This window comes from Loxodonta africana, chromosome 8 (genome assembly GCF_030014295.1).
Source record: "Loxodonta africana isolate mLoxAfr1 chromosome 8, mLoxAfr1.hap2, whole genome shotgun sequence".
Classification (NCBI taxonomy): Eukaryota; Metazoa; Chordata; class Mammalia; order Proboscidea; family Elephantidae; genus Loxodonta; species Loxodonta africana.
In genome coordinates, this window is record NC_087349.1 from 54,226,314 (window position 1) to 54,246,729 (window position 20,416).

The window sequence follows — 20,416 nt, forward strand, 5'->3', positions numbered from 1 at the left end:
CTGATTCCTGATATAAAGTTTATATGTGTATAATTTTTCCCTCTCTGGAGAGACACAGAATTGCCTCTTGTTGTTGTTGTTAGGTGCCATCCAGTCAGTTCTGACTCATAGCAACCCTATGCGCAAAACAATGAAACACTGCCTGGTCCTGCACCATCCTCAGAATTGTTGTTATGTTTGACCATCTCATTGAGGGTCTTCCTCTTTTTTGCTGACCCTCTACTTTACCAATCATGGTGTCCTTCTCCAGGAACTGGTCCCTCCTGATAACATGTTCAAAGTATGTGAGATGAGGTCTTGCCATCCTTGCTTCTAAGGACCATTCTGGGTGTACTTCTTCCAAGATAGATTTGTTCGTTCTTCTGGCAGTTCGTGGATATTCGATATTCTTTGCCAACACCATAATTCAAAGGCATCAATTCTTCTTCAGTCTTCCTTATTCACTGTCCAGTTTTCACATGCATATTAAAAAAAAATTTATAAGGTGACTGAAAATACTATGGCTTGGGTAGGGTGCACCTTAGTCCTCAAGGTGACATCTTTGCTTTTTAATACTTTAAAGAGGTCTTTTGCCTCAGATTTGTCCATTGCATTATATGGTTTGTTTTCTTGACTGCTGTTTCTATGGGCATTAATTGTGGGTCCAAGTAAAATGAAATCCTTGACAACTTCAATATTTTCTCCATTTATCATGTTGTTTATTGTTCCTTGGTTCCCTGCTACTCTAACATTTTACAATGATCTGCATTGGTGAAGGTGTATTTTTATTCACTGTGCAGATATTTGATGGAATCTTTCAATTTGGAAACATATCCTTCAGTTAATGAAAATTGAAATATATATTAAAATCATAAAATTGCCCCCCCTCTTTTCTGAAAGCACACAATTTAGAGCATATTCCCTTGCTTCTTTAGAGCATCCCCCAAATCACCCAACCAAAACCTAAATCGTATAACAGGTTTTAATTTTTCTGACACCATCCTAATGAGACCTCGAAGGAAAGGTCTGGTGGTGATCTCTTCCGAAAAATCAGTCACTGGAAACCTCAGGGAGCACAGTTCTACTCTGACACACGTGGGGTTGCCATGGGTCAGAATCTACTTAAAAACAACTGGTACCTGTTGAGATACTCCGTGTTTTCCCTTGGTTTTTGTTCTCCCTGCTGTGAGGAGTACTAAACCCAATTTGTTTGATTACAGGTGTGTTCCTAGTAATCTTTGAATGAAGGGCACTGACACTACTTTTTTGAATTCTCTCATGTCAGCCAGTAAATAGGACAAGGGGGATATCTTACAGCTCTATTTAAGGAAATGAAGTAGACATTCAGAACACTTTTTTTTTCTTTTAGTTTTTTATTTACATTTCTATGAAAAGAGAATGCTGAATATTTGAAAACTGTACACATCTTAAGTGCTTTACACACTCAATGAACACTTCACACTTATTTAAAAAACAATTTAAAGGATGTCATTTTAAAGAAGGTCGTGTGCCAAATATTGGTTATTTTCAGATTATAAAATACACATGTCTCCTCATCTTGTCAAGCCTAACAAAAATATTGCCATGCAGATAAATAGTTAAAACACTTGAGACAGTGTTAAAAGTACCTTCCTTAGAATTACAAATTTCTCTCCAAGATCTGTGGTTCTTTCCCTGAAAACATCAGCAGTGTTACAGAAATAGCATATCTTACTGTATTTTTTTCATGTCCTTCCTATGTCCTGAACATCATTTTTTTTCCCCTTTTACTTGTCCTTCCTGTACACAGAATTTGGACAATTTATAATATTCCACCAAGTCATAGCACATTTAAAAATATATATATGAGGATCTTGATCATTAAGACTTGTGATGAAAATCAATCCTAATAGGAAATTTTTGAGTTCACTTATAACCAGGAAACCATTAAGGAAATTCTATGTTTCAAGAAATCCCATTTGGTCATATGTCAGTGACCAGTCCAGTAATTAAATCACTGTTTACGTAACCAGCAGGAGAAAAAAAAAATGCTTTTATATATTCATGGCCCACTGCCATTGCACCCCAGTCTCTGATCTTATCAGCCGTTGCAAACAGATCAGGGTCAGATATGATCTACATTTAGATGGAAGCATTCCAAGAAAAACCCAGGTGCTACAGGAAGTGATATGGGTGATACAGTAGGTGGTGATCTTTCCTCTGAGTCAGTTCTGGACCAATTACCCAGCATGGGGTAAGGGAGCAGTGCTATGTGATGGCCTGTCACAAAACTAAGTTCTGTATGGTGCCTGGTTTCTTAGATTCAAATGAAAGATTTTTACAAACTGCTGATTTATTATATCTCCCAGGCAATTTTTTACATAAAATTTCTTGCTTCTTTGCTTATTCTCACCATGTCTAAGAAGAACAATTATAAAACTGTTGCCAAGTTAAAGAATTTTAGCTCTGAGGACTAGTAAGGATCTGCAAAGATCCTTGGAGATTATTTGGCTGATGTCTTAGTTTTATACTTAAAAAAAGAGATTGTTTACATGAGCTGCAGAACTGGGACTTGGGATTCAGCCCAGGATTTTAGCCACCTATTTCAGCTCTCTTGTTCTCACTGCTTCTCTTTTGTTTCCACTATCTTCTGTGATCTTAAAAATTTATTCATTTTTAATTCCAAACAGATTGTTCTGTTGTCAATGAATGAATAAACAGCTCACTGTTAAGTTCATCAATAAAAAATACTAACTATGCTTTTCTTTTTCCCAACCCTTCCGTTTCCTTCTCTTTCCTTTTTCCCCCTTTCTATCACCCTCTTTCTCGAATTTAACATACCCCATAGCAAATATGGAAACCCTGGTGGCATAGCAGTTAAGAGTTCAGCTGCTAACCAAAAGGTTGGCAGTTCAAATCCACCAGGCGTTCCTTGGAAATCCTATGGGGCAGTTCTAATCTCTCCTATAGGGTCGCTATGAGTTGGCTCGACAACAGTGGGTTTGTTTTTTTTTTAATAGCAAATGTAGCCCGTATTTTTTGGTGAACTTTGGATTTCCAATAATATCACCAATGATTTCTAGAAATTAATTTCATAGAAAAAAATAACTTTTTTTTCATTTATTTTAGCAGCCTCATTTATTGAGTTTTTATATTCTTCTTCTAAGGCAAACTATCAGTCAGTTTTGACAATGATATTTCTATTAAGGAACACTAAAGATGTCTATGAAGAAATAATTCCACATGTATTGGTATTATATACAAATTCGTGATACTTTAATAAATATTAGGACAAGTCAGAAAATGTCACTGAATAGTTGCTAGCTATTTAAAAAAGATGCATGCAAAGTTCTGCTTCTATCTCCTTCATCATTTAAACTATGATGGGAGATAAGTGCTATATTCAGCCAAGATTTAAAGTAAATTCAGTCTTTGTGTATAAAATCAGGTAAGATGACAGAAGTGATGGAATTCCTTCGGTCAAGAGATAACACTTGGTAATACCTGAATATAATGGAAGAAAGTGTAGATAATCTGATTATAACTAAAGGCATTACCATCTACCCCAACCTTTGTGCTATTCCAATATACCCATACACCTGATTCATTAAGGCAAATGGTCAAAAGGATTCATACTTGTGACAATTTCCTTATAAATTACTTCATTCCCCATACTTGTGTCAGTTCCTGACTTGTCCCATGTTTAATGCAGTTTCTGCATATTTCCAAATCCCTGACTTAGTGACCTATGATTCTGGGCCTTGGATTTGGTATTTGGCTGAAAGTGGTTTTTTGTTTCATTTTTTGGTTTTGAATCATGGCTATATTCATTTGTCTCTGGCTTGATTGTAGGGACCCAGGAAGCATCAGCTGTAACATCTCTGGCCCTGTGAAATCCATAATTGGTCAGTGCCTAGTTCATAACAAAATATCATCAAACTTGGTTTTATGTATTTGGTCCTTTGATAAGCATTCTGGAAAAAAAAAAACTGGCAGAATTTCAACTGACTGGACAATACTGTTGTAGAAGAATAGAGGAAGGACATTTTAACAAGTTCTTTAAAGTGATACATGTGACTGACGTAAATGACAGTTACCAGTTAAGGAGGAAGAATACAAAGACTTGGATTTGGGATCCATACCTATGTTAGGTACAATTTTACCTTAAATGATAATGAATTTATTGCTACAGCAGAAGCATCTAAGTTGTAATACTAACCTCTACTGAAACAAAGCCTATTTTTTTAATAATTTATTGTATTTTTAGTTGTTATTGAGAATATATACAATAAAACACACCAATTTAACAATTGCTACATGTACACTTCAGTGACATTGATTACATTCTTTGAATTGTGCAACCATTCTCACCCTCATTTTCCAGGTTGTTCTTTCGCAATTAATATAAACTCACTGTCCCCTAAGGTTCCTATCTAATCTTTCAAGTTGCTGTTGTCAATTTGATCCCATATGGATAGATCTTAAAAGATCACAATGCTCAAGGCAAACATTCTCTACTAGTTAATCTAAGCTATTGTTTGGTTTTAAGAAAACTTCAGGGGATATTTTTGGTTTAAGGTTTAAAGGTTATCTTAGGCAATTTACAAGAACAAGAAAAAAGTAGCTGCTGAGGCTATTTATGTATAACCAAACACCTCAAGAGATTTGGCTCCTTGGTTTGGAGGTTTAGAGTCATGGTTTCATGGGACATCCCAGTTAATTGGCCTAATAGTGCGTTTAGTGCTTCTGTTCTACCTTCTAGTTCATTATGTAGTGCCTGGGGTCTTAAAGGAAACCCTGGTGGCGTAGTGGTGAAGCACTACGGCTACTAACCAAAGGGTTGGCAGTTCGAATCCGCCAGGTGCTCCTTGGAAACTCTATGAGGCAGTTCTACTCTGTCCTATAGGATTGCTATGAGTCAGAATCGACTTGATGGCACTGGGTTTGGTTTTGTTTTTTTGGGGTCTTAAAAGCTTGCAAGCAGCCATCCAAGGAACAACAATTGGTTTCTATTCTGGAGCAACACAGAAAGAAGGAGAGTCAGGAATAGTGGAAGAAAATGTAATGTGTGGCTAATTACCTATATGAGCAAATGCCTCCTTACCCATGAGAACAGAAGAATTAGATGGTTCCTAGCTACAATTACAGAACATTATGATAAAAGATTCTATAGAAGAATCTTGATCAAAAGAGGAAGAAATGTAGCATAGAATTTTAAGTTCTTATGGAATTCAGCCTTTCTGGAGTCATGGAGGATAGATGAACCCCTGAAACAAAGCCTATTTTTCTGTATGTTTTTCCTGAAAATAGGTAGATGAGATTTATATGATCTCTTATGGAGATTAAGTTGTGTGGCATTTTTTCATTGTTTCAATTTAGCTAACCCAGAATTATATTTCCTATAACTTCCTTCCCTATATGGTTTTGGGCAGGGGTTGGCCACAAGAGAAATTCACATGAGATTTGGAAATCTCAAGTGAAAGAGCAGCCAGGTTTATGTCTGTAAGGGTAGTATAGGTCAGAGAATCAGACCCTCGCAGTTTACACAGGTTGATGTGGATCTGCTAGATCACCTTGTTGACATGATGTAGACATCTGGCCTACAGCTTCTCCAGCTCCTGGTGGATGTCCTCCCTTAGCTTTTGCAGGTATATGTTTAGAGCTGTGAAGAAATTTGCCAGATTCTCCTGCAGGTTACCTGCATAATCTAAGTGAGGGACCAATGCAGGTTCTAGCTCAGGTTCCAATTCATCCTTGCAGGTTCCAGCTCATTATCAGGGGTTCCAACACTTCACATCCATCCTTCCTTCTTAGATCACTGCCATGAATCTGCTGACTTCAGATTCATTACCAGACACAGATACAACAGCCAAACAAACCGTAATCAGCTCATGCAATTGTATAATAACAAGTTCCTATAACAAACTTCATATCCTGTATTGTTTCTATTGGTTCTATTTCTCTGACTTGATATATACAGGTTGGATTTGGGAAGTGATTGGAAAGCCTTGACGGAAAGGAAATGGTGAAGAACCATGACTAAATCCATGGGTTTTAAAAACCATTCTAAAGATTGGGTGGATGATGGACTGGGGGAGGGCAAAACTGGATCAGAGGCAGAAAGAGAAGTAGCCTTAGCTATAATCTACTGTAAAAGGATCAGAGCCTGGGCAAAAGTACAAGCAAAAAGGTGATGGAAAGGGAAAGATGGATTTAAAAAAAATATTTAGGATATTAAGTTGCCAGAATTTGGTAATTGGTTATGGTGAATGAGGGGAAATAAGTCACTCTCGTTTACTAAGATGTGGTGTGCAAGAGTGGTAGAACTAAATCTTGAGTTCAGTTTTAAGGATGGGGAGTTGAATGTAGGGTTATCACACTTAAGAGTCAAGTGGAAACTTTCATTACAAGTCTGGCTACATGGGTCTGAAACTCAACAACAAAATCTGGGTTGGAGTTAAACAATGTACAAAGAACGGAAGAGGGCAATGTGTTCAAAAGAAAAGCTGATAATACTAAAACCTGTAAGGGAAGAAAGTTACTGCAAGAGTGGTGAGGGGTGGTAAAAGAGAATGGATGAGGGCGTTTGGAGAGCACATTCTTTTTATAAAAGCAGTGTTTATAACGAGAATAAGGCCAAAGGAAGAGGGCTAGTCTCTCAAATGTTCCTCCAAAATACGCACACTTCTGAAGCTCTCCATTGTTTTATCTTACACATACTGAGAGATAGGATTGTATGGTGGTTATGAGCCTAGATCTGGATTTAATTCATAGTTCTGTCACATATTACTCATGTGATCATGGGTTCTGAGAAATTAGCTTTCTTAACAGTAAACAGGGATTAAATTAGTATTGAATTCATAGTAATTACATGAGAATTAATAAATGGACAGTTAATAAATGTTAATATCCATTACAATAATATTATTATATTTTCCATGCTTTCTTTGCAATATTTATATAAATTAAGCCAAGTACCTAGGCCTTAAAACTGGAAAAGGGAAAGGATCCCCCAAATCTCATTATACAAAGATAGACATATACCTTGCTGGACATAGTCTACAGATTTAACCCAACACTTTTAATTTTAAATAAACTTACAACTTAACATTAGCATTAACATTTCAAAATGTCCTCATATATTATTATTTATAAAAAGTTAAGTGTACCAATTACAATGAAAAACAAAAATATGTATGTACGTGTGTGTATATTTTCATAGAAATTATATTAGATATAAAATATTTAAATTTCAAGTACTTCCTAAGCGAGAAATGTGACTCTGGACACTGTTAAAGATAGGCACAGTTAGCCAAAATAAAAAGATACATATTTTTATATCTAATATATTTTTGATGGAATAGAGTCATAACAGAAAAATAATTAGTGAATAAGTTGACAATAAACTTTAGGCCTTGATTACATAAAAGTGCAATCTTTTGCCATGACCCAGAGGAGTTTGGAATGCTTCTTTACAACTGCATCTGTTCCTGAGCCTGAATAAATATCGCCGGGACCTTTGTTCTGTGGATGAGCAGTTACAGCTCCCATTAAAAGTAATGAGAAATACATTTGTAAATCCTTTGCTCCTTGCCAGGTATCAGAGCCAAACAGCTAGATGTGTTCTGGTGATAAAACTCCACGTGACAGAAAAAATAAGCCCCACGTTTGGAAACTGTCTATAATAACAAAGTTAAATTGATTTACAATTTTATAAAAATCTAAAGGTGGAGACTGTGTTCACAAAAATTTTTCCTTCTAAAACATCAAAATGTACGTTCCCTCGAAATAAAGGATTTATTGTTGCCGTTTTTTAACCGAATAGTTACAAATAGCATAATTTGTTTCAGAAGGAGCAAACTCTCTTCAGAAACTGAAATGTGAACCATAAATGTTATTGCAATAAGATGCTCAGTATTGTGTGTTATGAGTAGTAGGGAAAGGAAAAGAAAATTACTTGAGAAATATTACAATGTGTTATCATTAAACAGTTGTATTATTTATTCAATTACTTTAAAAACATTACAACATATTGTTATTAAACAATTGCATTATTTATTCAACTACATTGCGTATCAGTTCAGAGGGATGTATTGGTCACCAATGTTTTCATTTATTTTACTAGAATTATTTTTTTTTGCAAAGAGACTTTATACAGATGAGGCTGCTGAGATGCAGAAAGGTCAAGTGACTTGGCTAAGGTGACAAAATGGCAGAGTCAAGAGTAGGATCCAAGTTTTCATAGTCAGTGTTAACACAAGAACTATGGGAAACCAACTGTCAACAGCCGAATGTCCTCTGATCTTTCAGTATTACAGTGCAATAATCTTTATTATTTTCTACAATGTCACATGGAGGTAGCAATGAAGTCTGCAATCTTAACTGAACCCTCAGCACTGCACTGCGATAGTCTTATGTTTCATTCATCAGCACTTTTCTCACATTTTCACAATTTCTTCTTAAAATAATCTCAAATGCTCCCATTCTAAAACTCAGCCAACAAAATAACTGAATAAAATCCAGGTTAAAAAACAAACTAAGTAAACTAAAAACAAAAAAAATCAACTCCCATGCTCCTTAAGCCATTGTTCTATTTCTCATCTCCTTTTCAATCAACCTTCAAATTTATGTCTCCATTTCCTTACTTCCCATTCATTCTCTAGCCTCACAGCAAAAGATCTCCCTGTCCTCGCCATTCTAGTAAAATGATTTTGAACAGGATTGCTATTGCTGTAACCATTGAACTTTAAAAAAATATTATCTTACTTTGAGCCTAAAATATCATTTGACAATTCTGATAATCTCCCAGCTCACTTACTTGACTTCTGTTATACCAGATGTTGTTATTAGGTGCCATTGAGTGGATCTTCAACTCATAGCAACCCCATGTGACAGAACAGAATTGTTCCTTAGGGCTGGCTATTGGGTTATCTTGGTTGTATTCTTTACAGCTGTATTCTTTAGGAAAAGCAGAAAACTACATCTTTCTCCTGCAGAGCCAGGGAATGGGTTTGAACTGCCAACCTTTGGGTTAGCAGCTGAGAACTTAACCATTGCACCTCCAGGACTCCTTTCTATCATAGCAGACACTACTAATTTTCCTTCAGCTACTCATGTTTCTTCTTTATCTGACTTCTTACAAAGGTTGTTATATGTTGGTGTTCTGTCCAGGCTTTCTTTCCTTCCTGCACTCCACTAACTGAATGAGTAATCTTGCATATTGTATGGGTTTACTTTTCATGTATCTTTCAAATGAATTCTCAAGTCGAATGTGTCCAGAAACCTAACATGCTCCACTCATAGATAGGTGAACCTCGGAGATACTGCAGGTCTGGTTCCAGACCACTGCAATAAAAGTGAGTCACATGGATTTTTTTGTTTCCCAGTGCATATAAAAGTTACATTTATACCATACTATATTTTTATAGCTATTAATTGTGCAATAGCATTACGTCTAAAAAAAAAAGTACATCCTTAATTAAAAAATACTTTATTGCTAAAAAAACGCTAAACATCACCTGAGCCTTCAGTGAGTCCTAATATTTTTGCTGGTGGAGGGTATTGCCTCGATGTTGATGGCTGCCAACAGATCAAGGTGGTGGTTACTGAAGGTTGGGGTGGTTGTGGAAATTTCTTAAAATAAGAAACAATGAAGTCTGCCATATCTATTGACTCTTCCTCTCACAAAATATTTCTCTGTAGCATGCGATGCTGTTTGATAGTATCCTTTCAAAATTGGAGTTAATCCTCTCAAACACTACTGCTGCTTTATCAATTAAGTTTATGTAATATTTTAAATCCTTTGTTGTCATTTCAATAATGTTCACAGCATCTTCACCAGGAGTAGATTTCATCTCAAGAAACCACTTTCTTTGCTCATTCATAAGAAGCAACTTCTTATCCATTACATTTTTATCATGAAATTGCAGCAATTCAGTCACATCTTCAGGCTCCATTTCTAATACTAGTTCTCTTGCTATTTCTCTCTACGTGTCTGTCAGTTTGTTATACTATGGGGGCTTATGTGTTACTGCGAAGCTTGAAGCTATGCCACTGGTATTCAAATACCAGCATGGTCACTTATAGCAGACAGGTTTCAGCTGAGCTTCCAGACAGAGGCAGACTAGGAAGAAGGACCCGAAGGTCTACTTCTGAAAAGAACTAGCCAGTGAAAGCCTTATGAATAGAAGTGGAACACTATCAGATATGGTGCCAGAAGAGAAGCCCCTCAGGTGGAAGGCACTCAAAATATGATTGGGGAAGAGCTGCCTCCTCAAAGTTGAGTCAACCTTAATGACATGGATGGAGTCAAGCTTTCGGGACCTTCATTTGCTGATGTCGCACAGCTCAAAATGAGAAGAAACAGCTGAAAATATCCAGTAATAATCAGAACCTGGAATGTATGAAGTATGAATCTTGGAAAATGGGAAATTGTCAAAAATGAAATGGAATGCATAAACATCAATATCCTAGGAATTCGTGAGCTGAAAGGGACTGGTATTAGTCATTTTGAATTAGACAATCACCTGGTCTACTATGCCAGGAATAACAGCTTGAAGAGGAATGGCCTTGCATTCATCATCAAAAGAACATTTCAAGATCCATCCTGAAGTACAATGCTGTCAGTGATAGGATAATATCCATATGCCTACAAGGAAGACCCGTTAATATATTATTCAAATTTATGCACCAACCACTAAGCCCAAAGACAAAGAAATTTAAAATTTTTACCAACTTCTGCAGTGTGAAATTCATCGAACGTGCAATCAGGATGTTCTGATAATTACCGGTGATTGGAATTTAAAAGTTGGAAACAACGAAGAAGGATCAGTAGTTGGAAAATATTGCCTTGGTGACTGAAACAATACTGGAGGTCCCATGATTGAATTTTGCAAGACCAACGACTTCTTTATTGCAAATACCTTTTTGCACCAACATAAACGGCAACTATACACAGGGACCTAACCTGATGGATACACAGGAATCAGATCAACTATATCTGTGGAAAGAAACAATGAAAAAGCTCAATATTATCAGTCAGAACAAGGCCAGGGGCCAACTGTGGATCAGACCATCAATAACTTGTATGCAAGTTCAAGCTGAAGCTGAGGAAAATTAGACCAAGTCCAAGGGAGCCAAAGTACGACTCTGAGCATATCCCACATGAATTTAGAGACCATCTCAAGAATAGATTTGACGTGTTGAACACTAATGACCAAAGACCAGACGAGCTGTGGAAAGGCATCAAGGACATCATATATGAAGAAAACAAGAGGTCATAAAAAAACAGTAGAGAAAGAAAAGACCTAAGTAGATGTCAGAAAAGACTGAAACTTTCTCTTGAACATCAAGTAGCTAGAGCAAAAGGAAAAAATGATGAAGTAAAAATGCTGAACAGAAGATTTCAAAGGACAGCTTGAGAAGACGAAGTAAACTATTATGATGATGTGTGCAAACACATGGAGATAGAAAACCAAAAGGAAAGAACATATTCAACATTTCTCAAGCTGAAAGAACTGAAGGAAAAATTCAAGCCTCCAGTTGCAATAGTGAAGGATTCTACAGGGAAAATACAAATCGAGACAGGAAGCATAAAAAGAGATGGAAGGAATACACAGAGTCACTATAACAAAAAGAATTGGTCGATGTTCAGCCATTTCAGGAGGTAACATATGATCAGGAACCAATGGTACTGAAGGAAGAAGTCCAAGCTACACTGAAGGGATTGGTGAAAAACAAGGCTCCAGGAATTGACAGAATATCAATTGAGATGTTTCAACAAATGGATGCAGCGCTGGAAGTTCTCACTCCGCTATGTCAAAAAATTTGGAAGGTAGCTACCTGGTCAACTGACTGGAAGAGATCCATATTTATGCCTATTCCCAAAACAGGTGAGTCAGCCAAATGCAGAAATTATCAAATAATATCATTAATTTTCGATGCAAGCAAAATTTTACTGACGATCTTTCAAAAGTGGCTGCAGCAGTATATATCAATAGGGGACTGCCAAAAACTCAAGCCAGATTTACCAGAGGACATGCAACCAGGGATATCATTACTGATGTCAGAGGAATCCTGGCTGAAAGCAGAGGATACCAGAAAGATGTTCACCTGTGTTTCATTGACTATGCTAAGGCATTCGACAACCCTACGGGGCAGTTTCACTCTGTCCTATAGGGTCGCTGTGAGTTGGAATTGACTCAACAGCAACAGGTTTGGTTTGGAAACCCTGGTGGTGTTGTAGTTAACAGCTATGGCTGCTAACCAAAAGGTCAGCAGTTCGAATCCACCAGGTGCTCCTTGAAAACCCTATGTGGCAGTTCTACTCTGTACTTTAGGGTCGCTATAAATCAGAATCGACTCAATCGCAGCAGGTTTAAGGCTTCAACTGTGTGGATCATAACAAATTAGAGATAACATTGCGAAGAATGGGCATTCCGGAACAATTGTGCTCATGAGGAATCTGTATATGGATCAAAAGGCAGTCGTTAGAACAGAACAAGGGGATACTGCATGGTTTAAAGTCGGGAAAGGTGTGCGCCAGGGTTGTAACCTTTCACCATACCTATTCCATCTGTATACTGAGCAAATAATCCAAGAAGCTCTACTATATGAAGAGGAATGCGGCATCAAGATTGGAGGAAGAATCATTAACAACCTGTGTTATGAAGATGACACAACCTTGCTTGCTGAAACTGAAGAGGACTTGAAGCACTTACTGATGAAGATCAAAGACCACAGCCTTCTGTATGGATTACACTTGTACATAAAGTCAACAAAAATCCTCACAACTGGACCAATAGCCAACATCATGATAAATGGAGAAAAGATTGAAGTTGTCAAGAATTTCATTTTACTTGGATCCACAAATCAACACCCATGGAAGTGGCAGTCAAGAAATCAAAAGATGCATTGCACTGGGCAAATCTGCTGCAAAAGAACTCTTTAAAGTATTGAAAAGAAAAGATGTTACTTTGAAGACTAAGGTGTGCCTGACCCAAGCTGTGGTGTTTTCAATTGCTTCATATGCATGCAAAAGCTGGACAATGAATAAGGAAGACCGAAGAAGAATTGACACCTTTGAATTGTAGCGTTGGCAAAGAATATTTAACATACCATGGTCTGTCAAAGGAATGAACAAATCTGTCTTGAGAGAAGTACAACCAGAATGCTCCTTAGAAGAATGGCAAGACTATGTCTCACATAATCTTTGGACATGTTGTCAGGAGGGATCAACCCCTGGAGAAGGACATCATGCTTGGTAAAGAACAGGGTCAGCTGAAAAGAGGAAGACCCTCAACAAGATGGATTGACACAGTGGCTACAACAATGGACTTAAGGATACCAACAATTGTGGGGATGGTGCAGGACGGAGCAGTGTTTTGTTCTGTTGTACACAGGGTCACTATGAGTCAGAATTGACTCAATGGTACCTAACAACAACAACAATTTGCTATTTCTACCATATCTGCAGTTACCTCTTCCACTGAAGTCTTGAATCCCCAAAGTCATCCATGAGGGGTGGAATCACCTTCTTCAAAACTCCTCTTAATATTGATATTTTGACCTCTTCCTATGAATGATGAATGTTCTTAATGGTATCTAGAATGGTGAACTTTTTCCAGAAGATTTTCAATTTACTTTGTCCTGATCCATTAGAGGAATCACTATCTATGGGAGTTGTGTTGTTCTTAGGTACCTGTGAGTTGGTTCCAACTCATACAGACCATATACAACAGAACAAAACACTGCTGTATCCAGTATCATCCTCACAACTGTTGCTATGTTTGCGCCCACTGTAGCAACTGTGTCAATTCATCTCATTGAGGGTCTTCCTCTTTTTAATTTTTTAAAATTGTATTTTAGATGTAAGTTTACAGAGCAAACTCGTTTCTCATTAAAAAATTAATACACATATTGTTTTGTGACATTAGTTGCCAACTCCATGACATGTTGACACTCTCCCCTTCTTGACCTTGGGTTCCCCATTACCAGCTTTCCTGTCCCTTCCTGCTTTCCTGTCCTTGCCCCTGGGCTGGTGTGCCCATTTAGTCTCATTTTGTTTTACGGGCGTGTCTAATCTTTGGCTGAAGGGTGAACGTCAGGAGTGGCTTCATTACTGACCTATAAGGGTGTCCGGGACCCTACTCTCGGGGTTTTTCCAGTCTGTCAGACCAGTAATTCTGGTATCTCTCTCTTTTTTTTTTGTGAGTTAGAATTTTGTCCTACATATTTTTCTACCTCTATCTAGGACCCATTATTGTGATCCCTGTCAGAGCAGTTAGTGGTGGTAGCCAGGCATCATAAAGTTGTGCTGGACCCAGCCTGGTGGAGGCTGTTATAGTTGTGGTCCATTAGTCCTTTGGACTTATCTTTCCCTTGTGTCTTTGGTTTTCTTCATTCTCCCTTGTTCCTGATGAGTTGAGACCAGCCGCGTATCTTAGATGGCTGCTCACAAGCTTTTAAGACCCCAGAGGCTACACATCAAATAGAATGTAGAACATTTTCTTTATAAACTATGTTATGCCAATTGAACTAGATTTTCGCTGAGACCATGGTCCCCAAAGGAGGGTCTTCTTCTTTTTCAATGATCTTGTACTTTACCAAGCATGATGTCTGTATTAAGGGAATGGTCTCTCCTAATAGGTATGTGAGGCAAAGTCCTGCCATCCTTCCTTCCAAGGAGCACTCTGCCTGTACTTGTTCCAAGACAGACTTGTTTCTTCTTTTGGCAATCCCTGGTATTTTCAATATTCTTCTTCGCCAACACTATAATTCAAAGCCATCAATTCTCCTTCAGTCTTCCTTACTCATTATTCAGCTTTCACATGCATATGTGACAACTGAAAATATCAGTGCTTAGGTCAGTCACACCTTAGTCCTCAAAGTGACATCTTTGCTTTTCAAGACTTTAAAGAGGTCTTTTGCAGCAAATTTGCCAACTGCAATATGTCATTTAATTTCCTGACAGCTGCTTCAATTAAGTCGACCTTAATGACGTGGATGGAATAAAGCTTTTGGGACCTTCATTTGCTGATGTGGCATGACTCAAAATGAGAAGAAATAGCTGCAAACATCCATTAATAATTGGAACCTGGAATGTACGAAGTATGAATCTAGGAAAATTGGAAGTTGTCAAAAATGAAATGGAATGCATAAACATTGATACCCTAGGCATTAGTGAGCTGAAATGGACTGGTATTGGCCTTTTTGAATTGGACAATCACATAGTCTACTATGCTGGGAATGACAACTCGAAGAAGAATGGTGTTGCATTCATCGTAAAAAAGACTGTTTCGAGATCTATCCTGAAGTACAACGCTGTCAGTGATAGGATAATATCCATACGCCTACAAGGAAGACCAGTTAATACGACTATTATTCAAATTTACACACCAACCACTAGGGCCAAAGATGAAGAAATAGAAGATTTTTATCAGCTGCTGCAGTCTGAAGTTGATCCAACATGCAATCAGGATGCATTGATAATTACTGGTGATTGGAATGGGAAAGTTGGAAATGAAGAAGAAGGAGCAGTAGTTGGAAAACACGGCCTTGGTGATAGAAACAATGCTGGAGATTGAATGACAGAATTTTGCAAGACCAACGACTTCATTGCAAATACCTTCTTTCACCAACATAAACGGTGACTATTTTTTTTTTTTTATACACATGGACCTTGCCAGATGGAACACACAGAAATCAAATTGAGTACATTTGTGGAAAGAGATGATGGAAAAGCTCAATATCATCAGTCAGAACAAGGCCAGGGGCCGACTGTGGAACAGACCATCAATTGCTCATATGCAAGTTCAAGCTGAAACTGAAGAAAATCAGAGCAAGTCCACGAGATCCAAAATATGACCTTGAGTATATCCCACCTGAATTTAGAGACCATCTGAAGAACAGATTTGACGCATTGAACACTAGTGACCGAAGACCAGATGAGTTGTGGAAGGACATCATACATGAAGAAAGCAAGAGGTCACTGAAAAGACAGGATAGAAAGAAAAGACCAACATGGATGTCAGAGGAGACTCTGAAACTTGCTCTTGAGCATCGAGCAGCTAAAGCAAAAGGAAGAATTGATGAAGTAAAAGAACTGAACAGAAGATTTCAAAGGGCCTCTCGAGAAAACAAAGTAAAGTACTATAATGACACGTGCAAAGAGCTGGAGATGGAAAACCAAAAGGGAACAACATGCTCGGTGTTTCTCAAGCTGTAAGAACTGAAGAAAAAATTCAAGCCTCCAGTTGCAATAGTGAAGGATTTCATGGGGGAAAATATTAAACGATGCAGGAAGCATCAAAAGAAGTTGGAAGGAATACACAAAGTCATTATACCAAAAAGAATTAGTTAATATTCAACCATTTCAAGAGGTGGCATATGAACAGGAACCGGTGGTACTGAAGGAAGAAGTCCAAGCTGCTCTGAAGGCATTGGTGAAAAACAAGGCTCCAGGAATTGATGGAATATCAATTGAGATGTTTCAACAAACAGATGCAGCGCTAGAGGTGCTCATTCGTCTATACCAAGAAATACGGAAGACAGCTTCCTGGCCAACTGACTGTAAGAGATCCATATGTATGCCTATTCCCAAGAAAGGTGATCCAGCCGAATGTGGGAATTATAGAACAATATCATTAATATCACACACAAGCAAAATTTTGCTGATGATCATTCAAAAACGGCTGCAGCAGTATATTGACAGGGAACTGCCAGGAATTCAGGCCTGTTTCAGAAGAGGGTGTGGAACCATGGATATCATTGCTGATGTCAGATGGATCCTGTCTGAAAGCAGAGAATACTGGAAGGATGTTTACCTGTGTTTTATTGACTATGCAAAGGCACGCGACTGTGTGTTTCATACCAAACTATGGATGACATTGCGAAGAATGGGAATTCCAGAACACTTAATTGTGCTCATAAGGAACCTTTACATAGATCAAGAGGCAGCTGTTTGGATAGAACAAGGGGATACTGATAGGTTTAAAGTCAGGAAAGGTGTGCACCAGGGTGGTATTCTTTCACCGTACCTGTTCAGCCTGTATGCTGAGCAAATAATCTGAGAAGCTGGAGAATGGGGCATCAGGATTGGAGGAAGACTCATTAACAACCTGCATCATGACACACCTTGCTTGCTGAAAGTAAAGAGGACTTGAAGCATTTATTAATGAAGGTCATAGACCACAACCTTCAGTATGGACTGCACCTCAACATAAAGAAAACAAAAATCCTCACAACTGGACCAATGAGGACCATCATGATAAATGGAGAAAAGTTGCCAAGGATTTCATTTTACTTGGATCCACAATCAACAGCCATGGAAGCAGCAGTCAAGAAATCAAAAGACACATTGGATTGGGCAACTCTGCTACAAAGGACCTCTTTAAAGTGTTGAAGAGCAAAGAAACCACCTTGAAGACTAAGGTGTGCCTGACACAAGCAATGGTATTTTCAATCCTATTATATGCATGTGAAAGCAGAATAATGAATAAGGAAGACTGAAGAAGAGTTGACGCTTTTGAATTGTGGTCTTGGCAAAGAATATTGAATATACCATGGACTGCCAAAAGAACAAACAAATCTGTCTTGGAAGAAGTGTGACCAGAATGCTCCTTAGAGGCAAGGATGGCAAAACTGCGTCTTACATACTTTGGACATGTTGTCAGGAGGGATCAGTCCCTGGAGAAGGACATCATGCTTGGCAGAGTACAGGGTCAGTGGAAAAGAGGAAGACCCTTAACAAGGTGGATTGACACAGTGGCTGCAACAATGAGTTCAAGCATAGCAACGATTGTAAGGATGGTGCAGGACCGGGCAGTGTTTCGTTCTGTCGTGCACAGGGTTGCTATGAGTCAGAACTGATTCAACGGCACCTAACAACAACAACAGCTTCAATGGGCATTGATTGCGGATTCATGTAAAATTAAATTCTTGACAACTGCAATATTTTCTTTATTTATCCTGATGTTGCTTATTGATCCAGTTATGAAGATTTCTGTTTTCTTTATGTTGACATATAATCCATCGTGAAGGATGAGGTCTTTGATCTTCATAAGTAAATTCTTCATGTCCCCTTCGCTTTCAGCAAGCAAGGTTGTGTCATCTGCGTATCACAGGTTGTTAATGAGTCTTCCATCAGTCCTGAAACCATTCTTCTTCGCATAGTCCAACTCCTCGGATTATTTGCTCAGTTACAGACTGAATAAGTATGATGAAAGAATACAACCCTGACGCTTACCTTTCCTGATTTTAAATCACACAGTATCCCCTCGTTCTGTTTGAACGACTGCCTTTTGGCCTATGTACAGGTTTCCGCATGAGCACAATTAAGTGCTCTGGATTCCTATTCTTTGTGACATTACCCACAATTTGTTTTGATCCACACAGTGGAATGCCTTTGCATAGTCAATACAAAACATTTTTCTTAAATAATGAGACTTGAAAGTCAAAATTATTCCTTCATTCATGAGCTGCAGAATAGATACTGTGTTAGCAGGCATGAAAACAACATTAAACTCCTTGTATATCTCCATCAGAACTTTTGGGTGACCAGGATTATTGTCAATGGGCAGTATTATTTTGAAAGGAAACTTTTTTTTTCTGAGCAGTAGGTCTCAACAGTGGACTTCAAATATCCAGTAAATCATTTTGTAAACAGATGTGCTGTCATCCAGGCTTTGTTGTTCCATTTATGGAGCACAGGCAAAGTAGATTGAGCATAATTTTTTTTTTATTGTACTTTACATAAAGGTTTACAGAACTAATTTCTCATCAAACAGTACACATTGTTCTATGACACTGGTAAACAACTCCATGATAGATCAACTTTCTCTCTTCTCAAGCCTGGGTTCCCTATTACCAGCTTTCCTGTTCCCTCCTGCCTTCCAGTCCCCGCCCCAGCGCTGGTGAGCCCCTTTAGTCTTGTTTTGTTCCATGGGCCTGTTCAGTATTTGGCTGAAGGGTGAACCTCAGGAGTGACCTCATTACGGAGCTGAAAGGGTGTCTGGGGGCCATACTCTCAGGGTTTCTCCAGTCTGTCTTAGGCCAGCAGGTCTGGTCTTTCTTTTTGAGTTAGAATTTTGTTCTATATTTTTCTCCAGCTCTGTCCAGGACCTTCTATTGGGATCCCTATCAGAGCAGTCAGCAGTGGTAGCTGGGCCCCATCTAGTTATACTGGTCTCAGTCTGGTGAAGGCCATGGTAGATGTGGTCCATTAGTCTTTTGGACTAATCTTTCTCTTGTATTTTTAGTTTTCATTCTTCCTTGCTCCCACAGTGGTGAGACCAGTGGAGCATCCTAGATGGCTGCTCACAGGCTTTCAAGACCCCAGATGCTACTTACCAAAGTAGAATGTGGAACATATTCTTTATAAACTATGTCATGCCAATTGAGCTAGATGTTCCCTGAGACCATGTTCTCCAGAGCCCTAAGCCCAGCAATTCAGTCTCTCAGGGAGTTTGGATGTGTCTATGGAGCTACCACGACCTTGCCTTGTACAGGCTGTGCTGGCTTCCCCAGTATTGTGGACTGTCTTATCCTTCACCAAAGTTTCCACTTGTCTACTAAGTGTTTTCCTATCCCCACCCCCCATCTCTTGTAACCATCAAAGATTGTTTCTTTTTGTATGTAAACCTTTTCATGAGTTTTTATGGTAGGAGTCTCAAACAATATTTGCCCTTTCGGGATTGACTAATTTCACTCAGCATAATGTCCTTCAGATTCATCCATGTTATGAGATGCTTCACAGACTCATCATTGTTCTTGATCATTGTGTAATACTCCACTGTGTTTATGTACCACAGCTTGTTTATCCATTCATCTATTGATGGGCATCTAGGTTGTCTCCATCTCTTTGCTATTGTGAACAATGTTGCAAAGAACATGGGTGTGCATATGTCTATTCATGTGATGACTCTTATTTCTCTAGGATATATCCCTAGGAGTGGGATTGCTGGATCATATGGTATTTCTACTTCTGCGTTCTCACCAGCAGTGAAAAAGAGTTCAAATCTCCCTGCAGCCTCCCCAATATTAGTTATTCCCTGTTCTATTGATTCATGTCAGTAATGCTGGGGTGAGATGGTATCTGATTGTGGTTTTGATTTGCATTTCTCTAATGGCTAGAGATCATGAGCATTTCCTCATGTGTCTGTTGGCTGCTTGAATGTCTTCTTTGGTGAAGTGTCTGTTCATTTCCTTTGCCCATTTTTTAATTGGATTGTCTTTTTTTGTAAAATTGTTGGATTTTCTTGTAGATTTGAGATTAGACCTTTGTCTGATTTATAATAGCCAAATATTTTTTTTCCCAGTCTGTAGTGTTTTCTTTTTACTCTTTTGGTGAAGTCTTTTGATGAGCATAAGTGTTTAATTTTTAGAAGATCCCAGTTAACTAGCTTCTCCTCTGGAGCTTGAGTGTTGTTGGTTGTGGTTTGTGTATTCGGGCCTCTAGTGT